General features: G+C 36.2%; 1 long non-coding RNA gene across 1 annotated transcript in view; it reads left to right on the top strand.

Moving 5' to 3' along the window:
* Positions 1 to 7,123: 7,123 nt before the first annotated feature.
* Positions 7,124 to 24,555, top strand: part of LOC103101227 (uncharacterized) — a 41,579-nt gene continuing 24,147 nt past the window's right edge. Inside the window, exons 1-4 of the long non-coding RNA XR_472869.2 lie at positions 7,124 to 7,561; positions 9,084 to 9,242; positions 13,229 to 13,278; positions 13,672 to 13,857. This is a non-coding gene — a long non-coding RNA (uncharacterized LOC103101227). The remainder of the gene's footprint in view (positions 7,562 to 9,083; positions 9,243 to 13,228; positions 13,279 to 13,671; positions 13,858 to 24,555) is intronic.

Genomic DNA, 24,555 nt, shown 5'->3' with positions numbered 1-24,555 from the left:
TGAATGAAATCTTAGAAAAATTAGAATTAATAGACATATGGAGAAAAATAAATAGGGATAAAAAGGAATACACCTTCTTCTCAGCACCACATGGCACATTCACAAAAATTGACCGTACATTAGGTCACAGAAACATAGCACACAAATGCAAAAAAGCAGAAATAATGAATGCAGCCTTCTCAGATCACAAGGCAATAAAAATAATGATTAGTAATGGTACATGGAAAACCAAATCTAAAACCAATTGGAAATTAAACAATATGATACTCCAAAACCGTTTAGCTAAAGAAGAAATCATAGAAACAATTAATAATTTCATCAAGGAAAATGACAATGGCGAAACATCCTTTCAAACCTTTTGGGATGCAGCCAAAGCGGTAATCAGAGGCAAATTCATATCCCTGAAAGCTCATATTAACAAACAAGGGAGAGCAGAGATCAATCAATTGGAAATGCAATTGAAAAAACTCGAAAGCGATCAAATTAAAAACCCCCAGCAGAAAACCAAATTAGAAATCCTAAAAATTAAGGGAGAAATTAATAAAATTGAAAGTGATAGAACTATTGATTTAATACATAAGACAAGAAGCTGGTACTTTGAAAAAAAAAACAAAATAGACAAAGTACTGGTCAATCTAATTAAAAAAGGAAGGAAGAAAAGCAAATTCACAGCATTAAAGATGAAAAGGGGGACAGCACCTCCAATGAGGAGGAAATTAAGGCAATCATTAGAAATTACTTTGCCCAATTATATGGCAATAAATACACCAATTTAGGAGAAATGGATGAATATATACAAAAATACAAACTGCCTAGACTAACAGAAGAGGAAATAGAATTCTTAAATAATCCCATATCAGAAATTGAAATCCATCAAGCCATCAAAGAACTTCCTAAGAAAAAATCCCCAGGGCCTGATGGATTCACCTGTGAATTCTATCAAACATTCAGAGAACAGTTAACCCCAATACTATACAAACTATTTGACATAATAAGCAAAGAGGGAGTTCTACCAAACTCCTTTTACGACACAAACATGGTACTGATTCCAAAACCAGGCAGGTCAAAAACAGAGAAAGAAAACTATAGACCAATCTCCCTAATGAATATAGATGCAAAAATTTTAAATAGGATACTAGCAAAAAGACTCCAGCAAGTGATCAGAAGGATCATTCACCATGATCAAGTAGGATTCATACCAGGGATGCAGGGCTGGTTCAACATTAGGAAAACCATCCACATAATTGACCACATCAACAAGCAAACTAGCAAGAACCACATGATTATCTCAATAGATGCAGAAAAAGCCTTTGATAAAATACAACACCCATTCCTATTAAAAACACTAGAAAGCATAGGAATAGAAGGGTCATTCCTAAAAATAATAAACAGTATATATCTAAAACCAACAGCTAATATCATCTGCAATGGGGATAAACTAGATGCATTCCCAATAAGATCAGGAGTGAAACAAGGATGCCCATTATCACCTCTACTATTTGACATTGTACTAGAAACACTAGCAGTAGCAATTAGAGAAGATAAAGAAATTGAAGGCATCAGAATAGGCAAGGAGGAGACCAAGTTATCATTCTTTGCGGATGACATGATGGTCTACTTAAAGAATCCTAGAGATTCAACCAAAAAGCTAATTGAAATAATCAACAACTTTAGCAAAGTTGCAGGATACAAAATAAACCCACATAAATCATCAGCTTTTCTATATATCTCCAACACAGCTCAGCAGCAAGAACTAGAAAGAGAAATCCCATTCAAAATCACCTTAGACAAAATAAAATACCTAGGAATCTATCTCCCAAGACAAACACAGGAACTATATGAACACAACTACAAAACACTCGCCACACAACTAAAACTAGACTTGAACAATTGGAAAAACATTAACTGCTCATGGATAGGACGAGCCAATATAATAAAAATGACCATCCTACCCAAACTTATTTATCTATTTAGTGCCATACCCATTGAACTACCAAAATACTTCTTCACTGATTTAGAAAAAACCATAACAAAGTTCATTTGGAAGAACAAAAGATCAAGGATATCCAGGGAAATAATGAAAAAAAACACATATGATGGGGGCCTTGCAGTCCCAGACCTCAAACTATATTACAAAGCAGCAGTCATCAAAACAATTTGGTACTGGCTAAGAAACAGAAAGGAAGATCAGTGGAATAGACTGGGGGAAAACGACCTCAGCAAGACAGTATACGATAAACCCAAAGATCCCAGCTTTTGGGACAAAAATCCACTATTCGATAAAAACTGCTGGGAAAATTGGAAGACAGTGTGGGAGAGACTAGGAATAGATCAACACCTCACACCCTACACCAAGATAAATTCAAAATGGGTGAGTGACTTAAACATAAAGAAGGAAACCATAAGTAAATTGGGTAAACACAGAATAGTATACATGTCAGACCTTTGGGAGGGGAAAGGCTTTAAAACCAAGCAAGATATAGAAAGAATCACAAAATGTAAAATAAATAATTTTGACTACATCAAACTAAAAAGCTTTTGTACAAACAAAACCAATATAACTAAAATCAGAAGGGAAACAACAAATTGGGAAAAAATCTTCATAGAAACCTCTGACAAAGGTTTAATTACTCATATTTATAATGAGCTAAATCAATTGTACAAAAAATCAAGCCATTCTCCAATTGATAAATGGGCAAGGGAAATGGATAGGCAGTTCTCAGATAAAGAAATCAAAACTATTAACAAGCACATGAAGAAGTGTTCTACATCTCTTATAATCAGAGAGATGCAAATCAAAACAACTCTGAGGTATCACCTCACACCTAGCAGATTGGCTAACATAACAGCAAAGGAAAGTAATGAATGCTGGAGGGGATGTGGCAAAGTAGGGACATTAATTCATTGCTGGTGGAGTTGTGAACTGATCCAACCATTCTGGAGGGCAATTTGGAACTATGCCCAAAGGGCGACAAAAGAATATCTACCCTTTGACCCAGCCATAGCACTGCTGGGCCTGTACCCCAAAGAGATAATGGACACAAAGACTTGTACAAAAATATTCATAGCTGCGCTCTTTGTGGTGGCCCAAAACTGGAAAACGAGGGGATGCCCATCAATTGGGGAATGGCTGAACAAACTGTGGTATATGTTGGTGATGGAATACTATTGTGCTCAAAGGAATAATAAAGTGGAGAAGTTCCATGGAGACTGGAACAACCTCCAGGAAGTGATGCAGAGCGAGAGGAGCAGAACCAGGAGAACATTGTACACAGAGACTAATACACTGTGGTATAATCGAACGTAATGGACTTCTCCATTAGGGGCGGTGTAATGTCCCTGAACAACTTTCAGGGATCCAGGAGAAAAAAAACACCATTCATAGGCAAAGGATAAACTGTGGGAGTGGAAGCACCGAGAAAAAGCAACTGCCTGAATACAGAGGTTGAGGGGACATGACAGAGGATAGACTTTGAATGAACACTCTAATGCAAATACTATCAACAAAGCAATGGGTTCAAATCAAGAAAACATCTAATGCCCAGTGGACTTACGCGTCGGCTATGGGGGGTGGGGGAGAGGAAAAGAAAATGATCTATGTCTTTAACGAATAATGCTTGGAAATGATCAAATAAAATATATTAATAAAAAAAATAAATAAAGGGAAATGCAAGTGAAAAAAAAAAAAAGAAGGGAAATAGTACAATGGATAGAGATCCAGAGCTGGAGTCAAGAAGATGAGTTCAAATCCAGTCTTAAATGCTTATTGACTGTGTGATCCTAGCCAGATCATTTAATTTCCATTTGCCTCCGTTTTCTCATGAGTAAGGCAGGGATAATAATAGGACCCAGGATTGTTGTAAGGATCAAATGAGATAATAATTGCATAGTGCCTGGCACATAGTAAGTACTATATTAATGTTAGCTATTTATGTTTTTATTTCTTTCTTTATCCACCCATCAAACCTGGGGATGTGAGTGCTATTATTATCCTATTTTATAGATGAGGGAACTCAGACTGACACAGTTTTAACAACTTATCAAGGTCACTCAGTAAATAAATATATTAGGCAGGATTCAAACTTGGGTCTTCTTAATTTCAAATGCAACGATCTATCCACAACACCACTTAGTGACCTAGGAAACATATGTGCTTGTTTTCAATTTTAGTAGTGCAGCATAAAACCTTTTTTTTTTAATTTCCAGGTTGAAAACTAAGCAAAATTCGATTTATGGGATATGGCTCATAGAGTCCTGATAAAATGCCCCAGCAGGCATTGAGAAATTGGATATTTAGGTCAAACTCTTTTAGTCACATATGCTGATCTGCCTAAATATCTTGAAAGCTACTAGTTTAAAAAGAAAGCATTAAATCCATAACAGATGCAGAAACGCATGTTGGAGTGGTTTTGGTATGGACACAGGATTGTCAGCACCCTTTCCACAATCATTTTTTTCACCTGTTCATGTGGTGTGCATATGTGATTACTGGCGATACTTTCAGGATGCTATTCAAGGCAGTATTTGTCCCTGTGACCCCATTATTCCAGCTTTTTATCTGATTTCCTCTTTTCTCAGGCTACAGAATTCAGTAGCTATTCCCTACCCCACCCTCCATTTTATGTGAAATTCCATTTTGTGGGTGTTTTTAATGGAATAGGAGGTTTAGGAAAGGCAAATTGCAGTAATTTTTGGAGGACTAGATTTTGTGCCTGGAAAATCCAAGTTCAAGGCCACCCTTTGACTCATACGGGATGTATGATGTTGAGTGTTACACTTCCTTTCTCAGTTCTCCCTCAAACTTTCTAGCTAAAATGTGCTCACTTGAATGGATAGAAGGAGGCCTCCTCTTAAGAGTTCCCAATATCAAGCAAAAAAAATAGTTAAGAACAAAATAGTTTGGATGGGGAGGCCTCTGAGATCCTTCATGTCTCTCAGATTTGTGGGTCTATTCTTTAGTTTTAAAATTCACCAAATTTTCACTCACCTCTCTGTTATGTAAAATTTCTTGGAAATAAAAAATGAAAAATAAAAATTTTCCCCTCATTAGGACTTCTGCAACTGGAATGCTCATTAATTATCTTTTATTTCACATCCACTGAGAGTAGCTCAATCAACATCAGGAATGTCCTTTTTCCTCATTAGTCTCTTCCATTTTCAGTACAATTTTTTCCTTATCAGTGGGTCTCCTGCTGCCACTGTTCTCACTGGAACTCCTTCAGTAGCCATTATCCTGTTGCTTAGGTGCCATAAAAATTGGGAAGGTGTCAGCTATCTTTCCAGATCCCACAAGCCCCAATTCCAAAGGAAAGAAGATGTAAACAAGATGCATAGGGAAGAGAAGGAAAAGGAAGAAAAGAGACAGGTAGGGAAAATGAAGGGGAAAAAGAAAGGGAAGGAGGAAGGGGAGGGGAAAGCATTTATATAATACCCACTAAGGGTCAGGCACTACACTGAAAACTTTTTTACAAATGCCATCTCATTTGGTCTTTACAACCCTATGAGGTAGATGCTGTTATTACCTCCATTTTATAGTTGAGGAAACTGAGGCAAAGGGCCATTAATGGATAAACAGATAGTAAGTTTCTGGGGTTACAGGCTTGCTCAGGCAGTCATGCATTTAGGGAGCTGGGACCTGGATGAAGAGAGAGGTAGGACCTCCAAACAGCTTAGTCCTCCTATGTCAAGGCCATCAGGATTTAGAGGCCTGAGGGAAACAAATTGCCTCTCATTATATCCATGGACAAAAAAATCCTCAGTCAATAGAAAAAAGTCATAAGATATCTGCTCCTGCCCTGAAGTGTGGACTTGGGGTGGGAGGGTGGGGGCTTCCATCACATATTCTCAAGGGTTTACTAATAAGGATCATATGTTTCAAGCAGGAATGGATTTTAGAGGTCATCTAATCCAATCCCCTTATTTTACAGATGAGAGAACTTCAGATCTTTTAAGCCAACAACACTCAGTTTAAAGTGTTGGAGTCACGATTAACTCAAACATGGGTTGCATCTGTCAACTAGATCCTCATCGCCACTATTAGAACTGCTGTTCAGTGCAATATAAAATACAGTTTAAGGCTATATTTCACCACATGGGATCATAGATTTAGATAGGAATCTTAGGAACACTCTGGTCTATTCCTCTCGTTTATACAAAAAGAAACTGTAGCCCATAAGGCATTTGTAAAGTTGTCCAGCTTTCTAAGAGCAGAGTAGTGATCTGAATCAAGGTTCTGTGACTAAATCTAGGACATATGCCATTATACTCTACCAAATGAACACTACAGACCTTTCTCTTTAATTTATATTCTTAGGGAGAATCTCACTAATAGGAATATAATAATGAAAATTATAGTGACTCATGAGATTTATATAGTCTTTATGGATTACAAAGCACTTCACAAACATCATCCCTGCGCTACCCTTCAAGGATCCCATAAATAATTGCTGCAAATCACTATCAAGAGCTCTTGGGTTGGAGAAGGGAGATGAAGGAAATATCTATCTGCTCCTGGCTTCTGCTCTTTGGCAGAATGGACGAGGGAAAAGGCAACGAGACTGAAAGACTGAACAACAACAACAAAAATCATGAAGTAGGGTTCGTTTTGGGGATAAGCACCTGTCCTCCTGAGTATCAGGCAGCCAGTCAGCTTGGAGGCAGTCCAGATCTTTGAGATCCAATCAGGGCATTACCAATAAGCAAGCTCACACATGTTGAGGAAGTCCCGCTCAGATGATTCCAACCAAGATCCAAACTCTTTCAGCTCATTAGTTTATTGAAGAACTAATCAGTTTGAACAAGGACTCCACCAGTAAATCTGTTTTCAGCTGCATAAACATACCCACAGACACATTTATATATTTTTATTTTTAGTAGAGGCATGCCATGAAAACTTCCTCCCCCATTAGAGAGCAGCAACTTCTCAATAACTTGGATTCTTACAGATTTTCCCAGACCATAAGTAGAAAAAGGCTAAAAGAAAAACTCCTCTCTCCTCGGATCTTTTAACTGTTTCATTTAAACAAAAAGTAGTTTCCCCCTGTTGAAATTACCTAACCACTTTCACTACTCCTAAACCCATTCACTACCCTCATTCCTAGAAAGAGCTAGAGCCTCCTAGATGTGGAATTGGTCCTTATATAGACCAATCCTGCACCAGGAAGTAGGAAGCGTGACCCCTTCCCAGTATGGGATTGGTCTAACTCAGGACCAACCCCACACCAGGATGCAGGGGGCGTGGTCCTTTCCCCAGCATGGGATTGGTCCATTGAAGATCAATCCTATGCCAGGAAGTAGGAGGGACCTCAGAGGCAAGCTGAGGAATCCCCCGCTAGGATTCAGTTTAGAACCCACGCCATGGGGATGTTAAGTGTTTTGCTTATGCTCACAGAGCCAATATTTTAAAGAAATGGATTTTCAGGCTACGACTTGCTGATGCCAGGGTCATCTCACTTCAACTATAACATTTGGTTTCTGACAAACACGTGTGTATATACACATATACAGAGACAGAGACAGGAGCACGTGAGCATCTGCTTGTGTGTATACATACGCCATGCAGGTAACGTACTGCACATGAAACACCTCATGCTGACTCATGTGGTGGCATGCACCTCTAAGCCTTGCTTCTGGAACTTTGCACTTAAGTACTTTGGTAGTTCTGAGCTGCAATAGCTGATCAAATTGCCACACTCACTCCGGAGAAGGCAAATTATGTTTCAAAATACTAACAAGCCAGACACATAAGTTATATTTATATCGAGCTTCTACATATTTTCATTTGAAACATTCAACAACTCCTTGTGTTGTTGTTCACATTGTGAATTATTACACCATTTTATATAACAGACAATTGAGGCTCAGAGATGTGATATGACTTAGCCAAGGTAACTGCTTCTCAAATCCAGGACTTTCAGACTGAAGCACTATTTACCCTGTCTCCTCCTAAATACATCCCCACTCTAGAAAGAAAACCAATTCCAGCTGCCCTTTGACATTTTCATATTTATGAAAGCTATGATTCATGAGAGTCAACAGGATAATCAGAAGACTTATTAATACTAATGGAACAAAGTAGCTGTATAGGTCATGTTTTAAAAAAAATCATGATATTTTGCTTCAGAGAAGCTTATTTCTCTTGACATTTTATTATGGATGTGTCTGGTATTCTGGGAATTTTACCACACTTGAAACTAAATAATGCAGCCTCTTTATAGTGCCCTCCTACTCAACCTCTTGCCTGTCCTCATATCATCTCTCTATTGGGTGAGCACCCTGTGCCCTTCTTGTCCTCTCTTATGAGTCACTGTTTGGTTAATACCATGCCAATGGGACCAAAGTGGGAATATTAATAAACGGCCTCCTAAAAGCAAAGCCAGTCAGGCTGAGAAGTCTTCATTCTAGTTCAAGAAGAAGCTCCTAAAGTATGCTAGGGCATACGGGCTTGATATTGGGATAAGACATTTCTATTTCAGACATTTATTAATATTTAGTAATAATTAACAATCATTATAATAAGGATAGAAATGCTTGGACTGGACAAATGGCCTATTTTTTTGGTTTGATTGACTTGAATGATCCTTCTAGTATCACAATTGACTTGAAATGTTTTCTATTGAATAAACTCATTGTTTAATTATATCAATCATTTTCCCTACATAGAGATGGTTTGAATCCATAGATTGTGAGTAAATTCTTGGTTTTGGAGATCAGAGCTTAATCTAGTTGATTATAATTTGTGGCTATAACTACTAAGAAACCTAGAGGTATATCTACACATACATATGTGTCTAATTATATAGGTGTGTATCGCTATATTCATACATATGTGCCTATGATTATTTTTAATGAGGATTTTCTTCTTTCATACTTCTCCTCTGAAAATTAAAAAAAAAAAAACACGACCCTTGTAACCAATATCCATAGTCAAGCAGTACAAATGCCCACACTGAGTGTGTTAAAAAAATGTGTCTTATTCTGTATACTTAATCTATCACCTCTCTGTTAAGAGGTAGATTGTCTCACCTTAATAAGAATATAAGCTTGTCAAGGGTAAGAGCTATTCTTTTATTCTTTCCCCACAGAGGGATGTGTACCAGATGAAGGCACAGTTGTTAAACTGAAAATTTGCTGATTGGACTTTCTAGAATGTTGCCACTGGTGGAAAAGAATATTTATCCATCTATCCTGAAGAAGCTCACATATCCATATGGGCAAAGAGTTACCTTGTCAACAATGCAGTGGTAAGTAGTGGTAGTTAGCACTCTGAGGTTTCAAGATGTTTTTACAAATATTATTTAATTTATCTTTACAATAAATTATGAAACTGGAGCAGACAGAAATTAAATGCGTATGGGTTAAAATAGGTAACATATTTCTGAGGCTGGATTTGAACTCAAGTCTTCTTGATTCCAGGCCCAGTGCTCTGTCCACTATGCCATCTAGCATTTGTGAATTTCCTTCAGATGAACCTATGATTTCATTCCATTGACAAACTTCCAGGCTGCAAATCTCCTCTACCAATTTGTCTATAATTTAGATTTACAGAGTTCCCATAGGCAGTAAATTCTTTTCCCTGGAAAAACTTATCTATTTAGCATTTCTATTAGATTTGTCCATGCAAGTGTTACTCTCTAGCTAAAAAGGAAGACCTATTTATTTCCCTCTCTCCCTGTACCTAAGAGTTCCAAAGATATTTAATGGAATAGAATAATAAGAAAAAAGCAATAAAGCCTTACTCCCATAAACGTGGGGCAAACACTGCAAATGCTCACATCAGTTTTGGGAAGAAGAGTTACAAGCAGTATAGATGTGTGATTAAGGCAGCCTATTTGTTCTTCACTTAACACCAAGATCTTGGTTCTAACTCATAAAATATTACTGTAGTTAAATGATAGTAAATCTAAGCTGTGATTTATAGGGTATAAGGTGAATGAATAGCTAATACTTTGATTTTTTCCTTTGCATGACACCAAATGACACCAATTTTTAATGTTCTCTTTATTTTACTTCCCATTTTACAGGAACATGACTTTTTATTGCTTTCTAATGGTACAACTGAAATAAAGTAGAATTATAGAATTTCTGTGTATCCATGTAACCCTTGCAATCATAAAAGAGTGAAAACACATTAAGGTATCATATAAATCCAGTGAAGCAATTTTTTTTTGCTCTTGCATTGTATTCCTTGGTATTAAGTGGAGAATAAATGTAGAGCAAAATTTTAAATTTTCATTTGAAAGGATTACTTTAGACACTAAACATTACAAATAAACAGAGACAGACGGAGAGAGACAGATATCTATCTCTATCAATATGTTCTATAATTGTAATAATGACATCTGGAAGGCATTTTGACAAGAGAAAGAGCCAAAAGTCAATGGAATGCACCATGTGGATAAATGTTATAGCTTTCCATACGAGGTTAGGTATTTAGCTGCCCTTTGGCAGTTAATGCCTCAGTCCTTTGATATGCAACACTAGGATGCTGATGTCAATAGTGAATGATTTTTTTTTCAAAAAATTTAATAGGTACTGAACGTTATCATGCAAGCTTAGTACTTTCTTAGAGTCTCAACCTTGGGTGGTATCATATGAAATGAAAATTTTTTGTCAAGGAAACAGTCTGACCAGCTCTTGGTTTGTAAGCTGGCTCTCAAACTTAATGGCTGTGTGACTTTGTGTCAAATCACTTTTTTATCTGAGCTTCACTGTTCTCATCTATTAAATGGGGACACTAGTATTATGCAGATTCCTCAGTTATGAAATGAGCATAATACTTCCAGTTTCTCTTAGTATAATACTCTTTTTCACCCCTCCATTTTTTACATATCATTCCACACAATTTACTATCTCACCCTATATATATATATATATATATATATATATATATATATATATATATATATATATATATATATATATATATATATATATATATAATTCTTCTAACTACTGTGATGATGACAGTTAAGAGTTACAGATATCATTTTTCCACAAAGGAATATAAACAATTTGACCTAACTGGAGCCCTTAAATTTCTTCTTTCTTATTTACCTTTTGATTCTTCTTTGAATTTTGTATTTGGACATTGCTGAATGATATTATAAATTTGTTTGCAAATATTTATTATTTTAAATTTTAATTATCTATGATGGTGGCACCATATTGTGACAGAGGCTGGCACTAGGAAAAAGTGCGAGGCTGAAGAGTATGTGAAATTGATGACCTTGATGGGGAAGGCGCCCCAGGAGTGGATTCTGGAGGAGAAGGAGACTCTGGCTTAGAGAATAGAGAAGCCGAAGAGAGAAGGGGGAAAAAGACTTTCTCCTGAGGGTTATTCACTTTTCCTGCTGGTGACTGGAAATCCTTCCCCCCAACATTTCTCAATTGAAGGGACTTTCTGAAGTGAAACCTGAGCTGACTTTACCTCAATTCCTGTTACCCAGGGATGAGTCAACCTGACTTTCTCTCAGGAGGCAATTCACACTGGATGAGGTCTGCCGGTTTTGGGAAGCTCCAGGGATATCAACAACTGCTATAAGAGTGTGTTAGACATGTGACATCTTTAGAAAGTTTAAACAAGGTCATTTCAAATGCAAGGTATTGGGAGGGTGACCCCTAGCTTATGTACCTTTTGAGTGTCTGCAGATTGATTTTATTAACATGCCTAGGAACTGAGGATATAAATATGTTTTGGTTATAGTATACAGACTCAATGGACAGAAGCATATCCACCAAAGAAGAACAACACTGGCATGGTAATGAAAACATTGCTTAAAGAAATAGTTCCTAGGTACGGCATTCCAGATGCCATAGACCCAGACAGGGGAAGTCATTTTACATCATGCATTTTACAACAACTGTATAAGTTTCTGGCAAGAAAGGGTAATTTCCATAATGCATATAGACCAGAAAGTTCAGGACAGGTGGAAAGAATGAATAAGGAGGTAAAAACCATGATAGCTAAACTCTGTGCCCAAACTCATCTTAAATGGACAGAGGTTCTTCCACTTGCGCTGTTCTATCTGAGAATGAAACCCAGAGGAGACTTACATATTTCCCCATATGAGATATTGTATGGACAGCCAGTATGGATAGGAAGGACCACTAAACCATCTTATCTTATCTGATCTTTCCATGCTGGGAGTTGCAGTTACACACCTATTTGACATAGATACAAAATAGGTTGGAAGAACTGAGAAGGCTGGGACTACTAGTGCAAAGGGTCCCACTAGATTTCTCATTGCATAACATAAGACCAGGGGACAAAGTATATGTAAAAAATCTTGCCAAAGACAAACCCACAGAACCCAGATGGATTGGTCCATATGATGTAGCTCTCACTACTCCTACATCGATCAAAGTAGTAGGAAAAGATTCTTGGCTTCATGCATTTCACTTTAAACATCGCTATGCCCATGATAACACACTGAAAGACAACTTGATAGAAGTCCAAGAATCCATTCAAACACAGACACCCAAGAACAACTATTGATAAATAAACATAGAGCCTATGAATCCAACAAAATCACATAAGAAGATATAGAGATACTGAATAGAGGCAGTGAAACTGAAATAGAATAATGTCCAGATAGTATAAATTTTGGCTAGTTAGATCAGGGAGGATTAGTGTAGCCTGTAAAACACAGGAGAAGTGGTTCCTTGCGGAACCTGGGAGTTTATTTGGGTGGATTTAGAATCCCTTAGAATTATTAAACCTATATATGAATTTCAATCTCAAGCCTAGACTAAAATATCATTAACTTCCACAATCAACCACATAGGAATAGATCAATTGTCTAACAATCACACATTAAGAAAGATACTTACATTCATTACACAAAAAAAAAGAATCTCACTTGCACACATGAGGATGACACAAAAATCCTGTATAAAGTTTCACTCATGTGCATCAAAATATTCACTCTTACATGCACGCACACGTTAATCTTACACACATGCTGTGAACTTTAGATTACTCCACCCTACTTAGTCTAAAAAAAAATAAGGAATGTCTACACCCATACTTAAGGATTAAGTATTTAGGAGGATGGCCTATGACAGACATGTGCTAGCTATGGCAAATCAGAAACAACTGACAGACCCCTGGGCTGTCCTAATTCAAGCCTAAGATACCATTGGTACATGTGAGATGCAGGAAAGTGATGTAAAACCATCTATGTATTTCATGTCACTTCCTCTCTTTACTCTCTTTTGCGGTGGATAGGTGACTTGTGGCAGCGTGCTGAGCCTGTCAACATCTTGGCGTGGCGGCAGGTATTGTCTGGTTTAGTGGTGAGTTTCCCTTGATACTATACTGGAGAAAGTCTAGTAACCTAGTTCAGTTGTGGCATCTTCTCTGAGCTCTGTAAGAGTATAGGCTGATTTTTCCTCCTTTACCTTCCAAACACTATCCACTTAGAAGCCTCTAATCTTCTTCAGAAACCTTGTGGTGAAGGACTTCGAACACCCCTTGGCACAGGCCAGGCAGGTGAAATCCTATACCTTTCCCTCTCTCTTTTCCTTGATCTCTTCCCTCTATATTGATTAAACCACCATAGATTTGCAAACAGATTTGGGTGTTTTATTTGGGATATCTCCTGGCGACAAAAAATCAAACTTAGACTAAGTCACGACTCTAAATTATCCTTACAATGCATGATCTTGTAGTTCCAGATACCTGAGATCATCTTTCAAGGTGAGACGACAGGCAAGTATGTAGCCTGTAAAGGAGAAGGCACTCTGAAACCAGTGATAAACTTCAAGCAACACCAAAGGAAGGAAGATACAAGGACAACTGGAAAAAACTTTGAATCAATGACATTATGGGGAATGAACCTCAGGAAAATGGGTCAGGTAAGATTAATCACCAATCATATTAACTTCACATGTAGGGAAATACATCCACATATACATTGGAATAAATATGCATACACCATGACATATCTAGAACACAAACAAATTTCACATTGCTATTAGGGGCTGTGCCATTAATAAGGACAACCCATAAATTGCATATCTATAAATAGATTTCTAATACCAGAGGATATATATGTATATGAGTATTTAAATAATATGTGACATATGTAAATGTGTACAAATAACAGACATGTATATATGTAACACAATCATGATCTAATCCAGTAATATAGATAGAAAGGAGAGTTAAAATACTAACTGTTAATACACAGGGACAGAGTAGTTTAGGTTGGAAAAGGGATAGGAGGTAACAGGGACAGAATAAATCATATTTCATTAGATACAAGTTAATATATATATATATATATATATACCTATAAATGTTATGAATTGTTACATTGGAATTAGCATTATATAAGGCATAGGATAGTTCAATTTTACTTAAGATTTAAATTTCATCTTGATTGCAATAGGAATGATTTTTGTATTAAGAAATTGTTATATTGTAAAAATTTTGTTGCCACATAATCCTAACCTTCTTCCCACAACTCAGTCTTAGCATAAGATAGGAACTTCGATTCGCAAATATACAGATTAGGATAAGATTCATTACTTTGGGAGAGGGTGAGATTAGATGGGGACAATAAGTAGCATAGATAGATTAGAATAGACATAGGAGATATGTAACTGGCATGAGTCAGGATGGCACCACACGAACAACAGGAAATGGAGGATTTGTGACAGAGGCTGGCACTAGGAAAAAGTGCCAAGCTGAAGAATTTTTGTTAAATACTAAATTTAAATTAAATTAAATTGTTAAATAAAGACAGAATGGTCTGGATACTTAAGTTGCTGTTTGAAAGATTTGCTAGCCCCATTTGATTTTCCACAGTCTAGATCCATTCTGCAAGCTAAAATATTTTCCAAAAAGGTTTTGATCTGTTCCTTGCTTTTCTCCATGCAGTTTTTTGTGCCCATGTATTGTGAACCATAAATGGCATGTTTCATGTCTGCTATTATCTGTGCAATTTCATTTTCCACCTCAATTTTAGATTTTTGTTTTGTACTGAAGTTGCTTCCCTTGGCATTTTGCCCAACTATCTGTTTTTCCACCACTAAAATTTTAAAGTTTTCTTTTTCCTTTCTACCATCTCCCTCTTTCTCCTTTATGCTTATGCAAACGTGTTTCCTTCCTGGCATACTCTCCAAATTTGTCTCTTTTTTACTAGATAATGCTAGAGCCTGGCATCATATGGTATAATGCTTATTTCTTGCTATAACTTCTTCCATTGATTTCAGGTCTTAGGTCTCCTGTTCTCTAAGTCTGCAGTGAGAGAAACACTGCTTGCTATTAAAGTCCTGTCTCCCATAATTTTTGTTATTATATACTTTCACCTGATAATATTCATTTTGACCTTTCCCATCTCTCTTATTTTGGCCCTGTTCATAGCGATGTTTCATCAGGCAGTTTCTTACTATTTGCCCTTGATGAGAACACAAAAAGCAAGTCCTGGTACCTCTTTGCACCTTCTGTTGACTTTGGGGTGTCTGGCCATAATGTTTGGTTTGTCTGTTAAATGTCTTAATTGTAGCCAGGTTCTTAACCTCCTCTAATTCTTTCTGCCTTAATATTTCAGAGGTCTCGTGGAGCTTTTTCTATAGATCATTCTTTTCTTGTTCTTGATGTACTTTGTTATCATGAAGATAGGTGGCACTGTCTCTAAGTTCATTAAGTGAGATGGTGTCAAACATAGGGTAAGAATTACTGAAGAAATCCCTCAAGTGCTTATCACAGCCCTTGAGAAATTGTCTCCTCACGTGTGCTTCTGATTCTTTTGAATCAGGGCTCATATCTAACAGTCCCTCAGTTTTTTCAATAAGGCAATCAATAAATGAGCTTGGATATTCATTTTTTTCTTGGGATAATCTGTCAAATTTTCCCCATGCATTGAGTCTTTCTGACAATTGCTTCATTCCCTGCAAGAGATCCTCACGGCATTTTCTTAGATAAGACATTGATCTTGGATTGGAAAAATCCAGATCCTCAAAAACTTCTGGCCAGCTCATGAGTGAAGAATCTTTTCTAGTTTGCTCAATAAAATGTTTATGTTCCTAGGGTATAAAAAGTTCAGATAAAAAAAATTTCTACATCCTCAAAATCTGGTTCATAGAGGTGAAATGCTCTCTTCAGTTCTTTAATTGAGAGATGAGACTCTAATAAAATTTTAAGCATATGTTTACATAAAGACTAAGTCATGGGTGGTGAATGACTTATGAACCTTTGCATGTAAAATGCCAGAGTTATTGGTGACCTTAGATATATCATGCAAAGGCAGGATCTTTTGAGCCTTTGATGCATTTGCAAGATTGTTAGCAGATGCATTAATTGGTACCTGTATGTTATTGACAAGGTCATTTCCCCCAACTGCACCTAATGTTGTTCCAGTATTAGTATTAGTAACTATATCATCCCTATTAGTCTGTCCTGTCATGTCCCCAGTCTCCTAGTTGGTTCCCTTCCCCATGCCTTGTTTTCTCTGCATGCAATCCTGGTACATTTCAGTTATAATAGCAATCTGTTCAAACAATGTCTCTAATCTATTATCTATGACTAGAGCATTTATAGTTTTCTTTTGGAAGATCAGGTTGGCACCAGTTGTGATATTCTTTAAGATGTTAGTCACTACCAAGAACACAACATTGACTTGGAGTATGATTTGCCAGAGGTAATTCATATCTAGATAATTCATTGGCAAATGTGTCCATCCCATAGTCATATTGGTTAATGTACCCAGAACATTGTCTATCATCCCTGCCACTGTATTATAAATGATACAGTAGCCCCAATAAATGGCAATCATTCCTACCATAGAAGACCAAAGTATTAGTTGTAACATGTTGCCCATTAGATTTTTTTCTAGGCTCTAACTGACAGGAGTTAACAGTTATAAAATGTTTGTTGTCCCCACAAGCTTTGCTTCTAGCTAGATCTGATCCAAGATGGCTAGATCCTATCCCTGATAGCCCTAGTACAGCTTCCCTTTTACAATAGCCTCTCTCTCTCAGTTTTGTAACTGACCAGAGTGGCAGTTGGTAACTGACTTGTTCTCCCCCATCATGAGGAATCAAGATGTTTTTGATCCAGTGTGGAAACTGCTAGGCAGAGTCAGTGACAAAGGCTGCTAGTCTCAGGAGATGTAATTGACAACTTCACAACTAACAGTTGATGACAGTTGGTGATAGTCCTTAAAGGTTTTTTTTTTTATTTTTTTAATAAAGGGGATTCTTTTAAATCCAGGGTGCCAATTGTATTATAAAAATATAAAAGGAATAAAGTTTGTACCCCAAGGGAAACTTGGACTTTCAGTATGGAGAGGGGGAAAGAGATGAGAACCCCCTTCTCAAAGTGGGGTTCAGGGGAGATAGCAGATGTAATGGGTTGGCTCAGAGAGAGGAGAGGGGGTTTGAAGATATTCCCCCTTCTGTCTTACCTCCTTAGCTAAAGTTGCTCTCCCTAATTCACTCTTGTTCCTCTTGTCCTCCCTCCACTACTCAAGAACAAAGGGTCTGCCCTTGATCTGTTCACTCACACTCAGGTTGGGGAACAGATAACTTTTAATGTTTACTCAATCAGGTAATACAAAAAGAATAACAGGCAGGGAAGAATGGGAAAAGTAAAGTGGGAAAAGGGGGTCCCTGTCTATCTAAAACCTTTTCCTCCCTCCTCGAGTTTGGGCAGAACTCAGGCTTTGGCAGCCTGAGCCCCCTGAGAGAAAATCAGGTCAATTCACCCCTGGGTAACAGGAGTTGAGGTAATGTCTGCTCAGGTATCGCTTTAGAAGTCCCTTCAATAGCAAAGTGTTGGGGAGAAGGATTTCCAGTCACCAGCGGGAAAAGTGAGCAACCCTCAGGAGAAAGTCTTTTCCCCCCTTCCCTCTTCAGCTTCTCAAGACTGAGAGACCCTCACTGTTCTCTAAGCCAGAGTCTCCTCCTCCTCCTCCTCCAGAATCCACTCCTGGGGCCCCTTCCCCATCGAGGACATCAATTTCACATGCTCTTCAGCCTCGCACTTTTTCCTAGTGCCAGCCTCTGTCACAATATATATTTGGGGAATTAGCATGGAAAAAAGTACCTGAGTATAAATCTTAGCTCAGAAACCTCAAGACTGTTGAACAATTGAGAAATCACTTAACTTCTTACTGCCTCAGTTTTGTTTCTTTGTTTTCAGTTAACCAAATGAATATAATACAATTTGTATTGTTGATTTCAAGATTGTTGAAAAGGTAAAATGAGAATATGTAACTATGGATTACTATAATTCTTTAATTATTATAAAATATTAATAATAATCATTGGTCATCTATAAAAAATTGGTAATCATTAAGGAAATATAAATTGATAATTTGGGCAATCCATTTCACATAGGTTATGACAGTTTGTTCTAAACTAACTGGGGAATTTTACCATCAAAATCTGAAAATTTTCTCTTTTTAACTTTAGGAACCAAATTAATTTGAAACTGTTAAGAAGAAGATATCAGCCAGAGGTCACATAGTAAATAAATTGTAAAGTGAAATTATATAGTTTCCCCACAATTCCTCTTTATTCAGTAGCTCATTCCCTGCTAACTACAAATATATCCAGATTACCTCCATCCTAAAAAACAAAACAAACAAACAAACAAAAAACAACAACAAAAAGCAAACAAACAAAAACCTCTTGACACTGTCATCTCCTCAAGCTATTATCCTATAGCACTCCTTCTCCTTGTCAAACCCCTTGAAAAACCTGTTAAGTGTTGTAACAAGCTTCTTCCTATCTCACTCACTTTCAACATCTTGAAATAATGGTATCTTAATTGCTAAAACCAAAGGCTTTTTCTCAGCCTCTTGATACTCTACTGCACTTGACACCATTAACTACCCTCTCCTGGATAGTCTCTCATCTCTATATATTCACAATGGTGCTTTCTCTTAGTTCTCTACTGTACTATCTCAATACTCCTTTTTATTGTCCTTTGCACTATACATGCATGTTCTTCAGCCCACTGTGCATGCATGGTGCTCTGTCTTGAATCTTTTTTTTATTTTTCAATGATGCTTTTTTTCTTGGGAAGCTCACCAGTTACAAAAGAGTTCAATAATAATCTCTATGTACATTATTTCCAAATCTAAATACTTAGCCTTCAACTTTTCATGAGTTCTAGTTGGTTCCATAACCAAATCCCTCTTAGACATTTCCTGGTCAATTTTTCTCTCCCCAAAGAGAGAAAGTCACACCACTTTCTAACCTTCCTTTTTAAGGGCGATATTAAGGATGTAAGATCCTTGAAGTAGTCATTATTTGTTTACATTTGGACAATACAAGCTTGAAATGTATGATAAAAATGCAAAATTTATTTATTTTAATTATTTAAGTTAACAAGCCCAAAGCCTTACTCCTCACTCTCTAATACCCCTTATATCCATTCACTTTTCAGGTCTTGTGGATCATATCTCCATGACATCCTTGATCACTATCATCTTTTCTCTATATATCTAGCAACCACCCTATTTCAGGTCTCATCTCTCATCTGAACTATTGCAATAGGTCCCTAAATATCTCTCATGATTCCAGTCATTTCCCCTCTTCAATCCATTCTACAAATATCTACGAAAACACAGGTCTTACTGCATCATTACACCGTTCTAGAAATTCTAGTGGCTTCTTAAGAATTAAGATATTAATGTCCTTGGAATAAAAAATCTTCTGTTTGATGTTTGAAATCTTGCAAAATTTAATTCTAACATATCTTTCCAGGTTAATTTTACATTATTTACTCACATACATGCTATATCCTCTTCTGTCATATACTTATATTTTATATATATATATATATATGTATATATATATATATATGCAATTTCATCTCTCTCTCTTCCATGACTTTACACATTTTTACTCTTATGTCCTTACCCTTTACCCTCCCTTTGTCCTCACCACTGGCTTCTTTCATCTTCTCTCTTGAAGTTGAAAGCCAACATAAAATTCTCATGTGAAGAATTCTGAAGAATGGATTCCCACCTGAATTGTCCCAAAGGTTTTGGCTGAGAACCCAGCCTCTCACTTCTCACCAACTCCACCCTGCTCTTTGAGCTGGTCTGGACCTTTTTCTATACAATATAGGAAAGATCTGTAGCAATGGGCTGTGAGACAGGGGATACATGAATATGACTGAAATATTAAGCCTGGGATTTGTCTTTACAGGGCACAGAAAAATATTTCTCTACCAATTTACTTTTTACTCAGAAATCTGGGGATAAAAACAGTGAAGGAAATGTGCTAGGAATTCCAGAGCAATAATTTATTCAATGAATTGCCATTCCATATATTTCCATAGAAAGAAGAAACTAATGTGGGAATGAATGAAATCATTTTTAAGCTTTCCCATATTTTAAATTGGGAGGATGAGATCATCATTACCAGTAATTTCCTATTTATACCAGTTTTTAATCCTAATTGAGCTTAGTTTGAGTCTATCATTCTGGTTTGACTGAATAGACTTCATATAGGCCATTTAAGTAGCAGTCTCTGAAAAATTTAAAGAGTCAAAGGTTCCTAAATCATTAAATCTAATTCTTATATTTTCATTAGTTCTTTGGCATTAATGATATTTTTCAGTTTTATTCAATTTGGGTACCTCTTACAAACCATGATTTCGACAGAATCCATTTTGTAATATTCTAGCATTAACTATGAGTATAGTTGATGGCTGTATTCAATGAAATGCATGCTCATGAATTTTATATCAGTATGGGCCCTTTGCCATCATACCATATTGCAACACTATCTTGCATATCTTCTACATTTCTGAATTTTGTATTTTCCTTCCTTTGGGCTTAGGTACACACTTACCATGAAGTGCATTATTTTAAATATTTAAATAGTTGAATTTATTTCACTTTATTTTCCCCTTTAAAATATACTTTTGTTTTTGTTAGAAATGATTATAGTCATAATGTTCCATCATGTATTGCTCTGATCACTAAAACACGCATTTTCCTCCCACCTTCTGGTTGATGTATTACATAAAAAGGCAATGACTGGTTAGTTAGCTGATATATATTTCACTGCAAACATATCATCTACCTGTATTTTAATGTATAGTTACAACATATTCAATTTGGGGAACATTAAAATGTGTCCCAAAAAAAACAAGATGGGAGGCATCAGGATAGAGGAGAAATGGTTCTGAATTGGGAGTCAGATCATTTGGTTTAAATCCCAACTGCCACTTACTATCTGTGTGCTCTTGTGCAAGTCTTTGAAGTTTTCTGGGTACCAATTTCCTCATATATAAAATTAGGAGAAAATTGCTTTGGAGATACCTTCTACCTCTAAATCTTTAATCTTCAATTCATGAAACTATTAATCTCTTTGAAGAGCTGATTGATTTTGAATGAGAGGACTTTGATTGAAATCCCATATCTTCCACTTACTAACTAAATGAACTTGGTCAAATCTCTTAAACTTTCTGGGCCCCATTTTCCCTATCTCTAAAATGTTGATATAGAACTACATGATCTCTAGTCTCCTTTAATGTTCTCAATCTGTGGTTTCATGAACATTATTTTGAAAGCTACCAATATACTTTTGATTTGTCATTTAATGTTATTTTCTGAATTGCTTTAATGAGTTAAAAAGTTTGTCAATAAAATGGATTATTAAGACTAAAAAGATAGTAATAAAATTCAAAGTGACCTTGCCACATTAGTGATTGGTCTTTCAGAAACAGGATGAAGCTTGACAGAGATAAGAACACTTATGGAAATGAACTCCTTAGGAAGCAAATAGCAACGAGAAAAAAAATAATGGCTCATTAGGCATATGTTAGTGCTTTTATTATTAAAGACCAGAGGATTATGGGCTATGTTAACAGGTATAATAAAATTCAGGACTGCCTCCATACAAAATATTAATACTGAATCTTTTCTGAGGCTCTTTATTTGATGGGAGATTTAATTAGGATCCAGTAAAGAGTTACAGAAATGATTGGCATTTTGTTGTAAGTGACCTACTTGACATCTGGAAAATGATTAAAGGCTTTATAATTAATAGAGGACTTTGGAGGAAGGAATTAAGAGAGGCAGCTTCATGGATATCTTCAAGTAATATAAGTTTGAAGCATAGTGTGGTTAAGAATAATGATGAATTTATCTTTCTCATGGCAGCAAGAACTTCTTGCACTTATGGGAAATCTTTTCCTTGAGATCTTTAAGGAGAGATACTCATCTATGTAGAATGATTTAAGATGTGATACCACTTGAAGGAATAGGTCAGACTCACTTTTTAATATATCTCCTTTCATAACAGACATGAATACATGGCACTTTGGAAAAGATACTGGTTCTTAAATCATAGTCTTATATACTGCATTTTTCCAATTTTGCTCCAGTAGGGGAAAATTATTTCCTTCCCCAAACTCCAAATAAATATTAGGGAGTATGCTCCACTACTTACTTATCCAGGAACAGACATAGTAAGTTTTTGCTTTTTCAAGGAATTTAAAGGATATTTCTCCTATTTAACAAGGTTTCAGGCAATTAGCACCAACATATCTGTAAGTAGGTATCTGGAGGGGACTTAATAAATTGACCAGTATCTTCCCTGATCAGTCCTCTGTGAAATAATTTCTTATACCACATAGAAACATCTCTACATTTTAAGTTTTTAAGAATATTTTTGTTTACTTCTCTATCTGCTTTGTAAACAAATCATCTTTTGATCATTATTATGAATAGCCATAGCCCAGATAAATTATAAAGGACATAGTTTGTTTTTCTCTCATTCAGCACTACTTAAATTCAACACATTCCTTGTATCTTTATATTACTGAAGAATGTAGACTCTACACAGCTATTTACTCCCTCTAAGAATTGAAGCACTATGTCTTACTTCTTTTCATTTCTGTCCCATTTGATTAAAGTTTTGGTAGAGGTAGCATGAGGAAAGAGTTCTGAATCTGAAGGCAAGAAAATTGAATTTACAATTTGGACTTCTCAACTTGAAGCCACTGTGTCTTGTAGTCCAGAAACCTTGCTTTTCCTTAAATATAACACTCCATCCTGAGCCTCACTCCTTTTTCACTAGCTGTCCATGTCTAGATTGCTCTTGCTCCTTACAGCTACCCCTCAGTTTCACTGAAATTTTTCAGGACTTAGCTCAAATTTCTCAAATCTTACTTTCTATAAGGTGTCTTTCCTGATTCCCCTAATTGCTAGTGCCTTTCCTTCTCAGATTCCCTTCTATATGGTTGGGATATATCTTGTATAGACCTAGCCATTCATACATCTATATCTAGTGTATGCACCTAAACATACATATCTCTCCTTTTGCCTCTCCTTCTCTTCCTCTGTCTCTGTCTCTGTTTCTCTCTCTCTCTCTCTATATATATATATATATATAATAAGTATAATAATATGCATGTGTATATTATATATAAGTATCATGTATGTATGTACTTATACATATTTCTGTATCAATCTTGTGTTTACCTAGAAATATACCTCTCTGTAGACAGATGTAATATGGATCTATATGCATGTATCTTATATATATCTAGACATAATTAACTATTTTATATGTGCCTGGACATACGTGATAGTTGTACATGTCTTTCTTGGTCATAGATAATTTACATATTATCTTGTTTTGCCATCATTTGCATGCTAATTCTTTGAAGGAAAAACATTTTTTCCCTTTTTTAATGTTTCTTTTAGATTCCTAGCACTTAACACAGTGCTTGGAACATAGCAGATATTTAATAAATTTTTATTGATTGACTTCCTGACTGAATTAATTCTTTCATGCTTTGAACTCTTGCCCTAGGGCCCTGTAATCTTGTTAGTTGACAGTTTCACCAGGCTCTAACCAGGCTTCATTTCACTCCCCAAATTTTTCACCAGTTGCTGCCATGCATCCTGCCTGCTGCCCTTTCTATTTTCTAATCATTGTCAAATCAACCCTGTCATTGCTCTTGGAAATGTCCAAGATATTCCTTTCTCTCCCAATAGTTCCCCTGCCCGTCGCTATTACTTCCCAAACAAGACTATCCCTGTGTTATTTCTTCTTAGTAGAACATAAGTGCTTTGAAAGCAGAGATTACTTCTACTTTTCCACATCTATCTGCATAGTTTAATGCACTGCTTAGAATATTCTAAACAATAAATGAATGTTTTCTTTTTTAATTTTTAAAAAAATACCTCATTCAAATCTCACCTTAAACAATTGTTACTTTGTCATGATGGGCAATTCACTTAAATTCTCATGTTAATCATCTATACAATAGTGTTAATAATAGCACCTTCCTCCCATGGTTGTTCTGAGAATAAAAAGAGACAATATTTTAAGGCACTTTGTAAACAGTATAGTATCATATATTAGTGGTTGTTATTAGTACTTTTTAATCTTACCCACCTTATAGTATTATTGGGAGCAAAGTGATCGGCAAACCTTATGGTACCTTGAAAAGGTGAGGATGATTAAATTCTGTACCCCATGACAATCAGTCTGATAAACTAAACCATATTCATGCATGTGTAGGTGCTAATGTGTTACTCTTTTAGGGGTCATAACTACAATTTAGTAAGGGTATTT

The sequence above is a fragment of the Monodelphis domestica genome, chromosome 5 (assembly GCF_027887165.1).
Source record: "Monodelphis domestica isolate mMonDom1 chromosome 5, mMonDom1.pri, whole genome shotgun sequence".
NCBI classification, from domain to species: domain Eukaryota; kingdom Metazoa; phylum Chordata; class Mammalia; order Didelphimorphia; family Didelphidae; genus Monodelphis; species Monodelphis domestica.
Note: the sequence above shows the minus strand (reverse complement) of the source record. Positions and strands in the feature narration are given on the sequence as shown.